This window comes from Octodon degus, unplaced genomic scaffold (genome assembly GCF_000260255.1).
Source record: "Octodon degus isolate 3935 unplaced genomic scaffold, OctDeg1.0 scaffold00003, whole genome shotgun sequence".
NCBI lineage: Eukaryota > Metazoa > Chordata > Mammalia > Rodentia > Octodontidae > Octodon > Octodon degus.
Window position 1 is genome coordinate 26,917,087 of NW_004524579.1, and position 4,147 is coordinate 26,921,233.

Genomic DNA, 4,147 nt, shown 5'->3' on the forward strand with positions numbered 1-4,147 from the left:
AGTATGTTTATCAAAATTAATTACAAATTTTACCCTACATATGGAAACACTCATGAGACATAAAGTTAATTGTTCTAAGATGGTTAGCTTTCACTGTTTTTAGAAATGCAATACTATTTGTTTTTATACTTTTTTTCGGAGGGAAGGGTGTTAGCATAAGATTGGAAATTAGCAAATTTATTGTCAAATACCTAAATCCTAGTGTTAACAAATTTTCAGCACTGTCTGTCCTCGGTCCTGTCTCTCACACTTTCTGGGTAATTTTTCTATGCTTAATGCATGCCCTAGGGTCAGGGCTGGCACAGCACACCGGGGCCCTTGCCACAGTGAACATATGAATCTGATATGCTGAGTGACGACGGTAGTGTGTGCGCCGCTACTCTGATGGCTTTGATGAGAATTTCAGTTTTTGTTTGCTTCAGTGTAGTTTGTCCTTGCAACACATACCTACTTTTTAGAAACTTTAAGTTGCCAAACAAGGTAAAAGAAAGAAAATGTAGACAAAAAGTAACACAGACACTCATTTTGCTGAATTCCCTCATTTTAAATGTTATCTTATGTCTTGCTGAGTTCTGGTAGACATAATACATTGAACTGACTTAAGCTGAAAACTTGCTTCTCTACTTGTTTGAAAGTTACTTGCAGGGCTGGTGAGATGGCTCAGTGGTCTAAAGCACCTACTTAGAACAAGCTTAGCAAAGCACAGGGACCGCGGTTCAATCCCCCAACACCACACGCCAGCCAGCCCCGCCCCCTGGTGGGCTGAGCTGGCCACACACACACACACACACACACACACACACACAAATAAAAAAAATAAAAAAAAAAAAAAATAAAAAAAGGAAAGTTACTTGCAGTGTCTATACCCATAACAAGCCTTAGAATTTCATTTAGTCATATAATTTTAAACTAAATCCCCATACTCCTTGGGTCTAAGTTTACTATGTAAAATCCTAATGTTGTGCTCACTTGGGGAGCACATATACTAAAATACTAGTTTTGGTGGAAGATGACAACATGTATCATCTTCAGCCACACATCTCTGTGAACATACCTATAGTTGAACAAATTGGGTTGCTCATTGTCCTTGAGTGTCCAACAAATGCCTACTCTTCACAATGTGGGCATAATTTGGGGGGCTGGGGCATCTCAGTAAGAAGGTGTTAGGATGTGGCCTTTGATTAAGTGGTTTGGACAAAGCTCAAAGAAGCAGGGATTCACGGTCACTTATGTGCCATCAGAAAGTAGGGGTGTCTTTGATAAGACATCTCTATGTGCAGTCAGTGGCCTGAGAAATGCATCTGCATTGTTGTGGGAACGTCACAGGGTATAGTTGTACTGGTCACAATATCCCTTGGCAGGATAATCCTAGAGGACCAGCACTGTACCTGTGGTCTCTCTGCTCATGGGTACATCATTATGTGACACTGCCTATAAACTAACCTTGAAAGGGGCAGATTGGAGCTAGGTTAAAGCCATACCTGGTGAAGAATAATCTCTCACAGCTGAAAGAAGGTCAGTTTAGTAGCCCATAGTTTACATAGTGATTTTGTTTTTATGCCAAAATTATGCAGTGATCCTCTCACTTCAGTTATAGAGCAACCTTGTCTGATGCTGGGACTTGTAAAATTATTTATGTGCAGAAAGAGAACAGCACAGCGTGACTGAGCAGGGGGAACCATGGTGACTTCTAACATCTCCTGGTCTAGCTACAGTGTTGGATCAGTTTCTGGATGGTTGGCTGCTTTCCTTTCTCAGCTGTGACTATGTAAGTCCATCTTCTTTGAAAGTTGGCACCTCTGCCATAGTTTTCCTGCTGCATTGGTAAAGACAGACCTGGACATGAGTATGAGCAGGAAATGAAAGCTGGACGTCACACATGCTGAGCACGTGCTCTCCCGCTGAGCTGCACCTCCAGTCCGTGGGGACCACAGTATTTCAGTTGCGGTTCCTAATGAAGAGTGTTGAGGAGGTCCATCCCTGGAGATGGCTGATAAATTAGGGTGGGGCTGGTTAGAGACCTTTATGAAGATTCCTAGGTGATTCTGATGTATGCTTGTCATTAAAAAAGTGTCTCCATTTCTGTACAGTGTCCAGTTTCTGAGCTCTCTTCCACTGGTCAGTTTTTCTCTGTACTAGTTCTACATACTTTACAAAGGTATGGATGAAAAAGTGGATGTTTACAATTTAAAAAATGTATTATATTAAATTGCACCTGGCCATTAATTCCTCACAAAATACTCCCCTTGCACTTACCCCATGAATTCTTTTTGCTTCAGTTGTGATGCTGTGGCTGCCTTACATCCAAATCAATTCAAAATACTTATCTTTTATGGTTGTTTTTACTTGGGTAAGAGCCAGAATTCACACAGTGCCAGATGTGGTGAAGAGGATGGATGACGAACACCATTTTTTTTTTCCTCCGAGTGCCCTGAGGGCAGGTGTGGCTGGCTTTAGTTGTGGGGATCAAACCACAGCAACCTGAGCCTGACTGCTTTGTTGAAGCAGCCACTTAAAAACTGAGATAAGGGGCAGGCCCCCAAGGAACACCATTTTTTGAGGCCATCTTTCTGTAGAATGGCACTTGGTAACAGCAGTCACTGTATTTTTGATCACACATCATAAAGACATGAAAGAGGGCTTCTAGAACTGCTTTAGAAAGTGGCAAGGATAATGGATGTAACTGAAGTGTGAGGGCAAATTTTGAGGCAATGTCTTTTACTGTAACAATTTTCAAACTTTGAACATTCCCTATATATTTTGATCAGAGCTTGTAGTTACCAGACTTTCATGATGCCTCAATACTTGCTAGGGAAAATGCTCCCTTGTTCTCAACAAGGGTCCTCCTCTGAGCTTTTTACATGCGCATTTGAAATGAACTTGTTAATTTCCATAGAAAGTGGCACTAAGATCTTGATTTTCATCTACAGGGAACAAGTGACATCCTGTTGAAGGTATAGACTCTTGTATCTGTATACATGATTTGTGCATTTTGTAATGATTGTCAGTTTTAAGTTCCTGCACACAGCTCTTGTGAGCGTTTCTCCACTGATTTTTAGTGCCATCTTTACTAGGTGCCATGTTATATATCTGCTTCTTGGATATATGTTCTTTTTCTTTTTCTTTTTCTTTTTTGTATTTTAGGGAAGGGTCTATAGGGTATTCAAGGTCTCACTACTAGATCAGACTCATAGTGATCCACCTATTTACAGCTTCCCAAAAGCTGGGATTATAGGCATGCGCCACCATGCCATCTCAGAGGCCATCTCAGTGCACCCTGGGGGCAGGGTGGGCATGGCAAACTCAAGGAGTGAACCCCAGGCCCCTGCACCTGCTTGCAGGCGCTTTAATCTGCTGAGCTATTTGGCCGTCCCTTTTAAAGGTATGTTCTGTTGCACTGATTTGCTAGTCTTTTCCTCTCCTCAAACTGCTTTGAATTCTATAGCTTCAAAGTAGCTGCTCAATAAATCTTACAATGAAAGTTCTGCCCCAGTCCCTCAGGCCATCATGTGCTGAGAGCGCTGGGCCAGTGTCTAATACCACCCAGGCCTAGCTCCAGGGTCAAGCCAGCTCCTGCCTGTTGTCCTACTTTAAACAATCATGATGCATGTTTGAATACAGACCTCAGAATGAAGTCTCTCAAAGCATCTCCATGATGAATCTAATCATTATTGTACTGCAAACATGTATTAAAATAAAAACACTTTGTAGTCAATGTGTAGCTCCTGTTCTAAATTTTTGGATTTGGCACACTTTATTCAAAAGTATTTATTTCCACAAATATTTATCCACAGATCAATATTATAACTGGTACAAGTATTTTTCTATAAACAAAGGTATGTAGTTTACAGATTTGCACAAAATGGAAAAAAAATATTTGTATCAGTATTTATTCGATAATGGTAAATTTATCCCAAATATGTTGTGAACTGCTTTGAGAGGCAGTCCCTTCATCTAAACAGTTGATGGCAAAGTATTATATATAAATCTGGATTATTCCATTATGTTCCTTTAATAAATGACTTAATTTCATCTGTTTCTCCTTATTAGAGCTAGAATTTTTTTTTAGGATAAACCATCTTTAGTATCCAATGCCTTTTTTTAAAAAAAGAAAAACCCCATCAAGTGTTTTCCAGTGGCATTAATT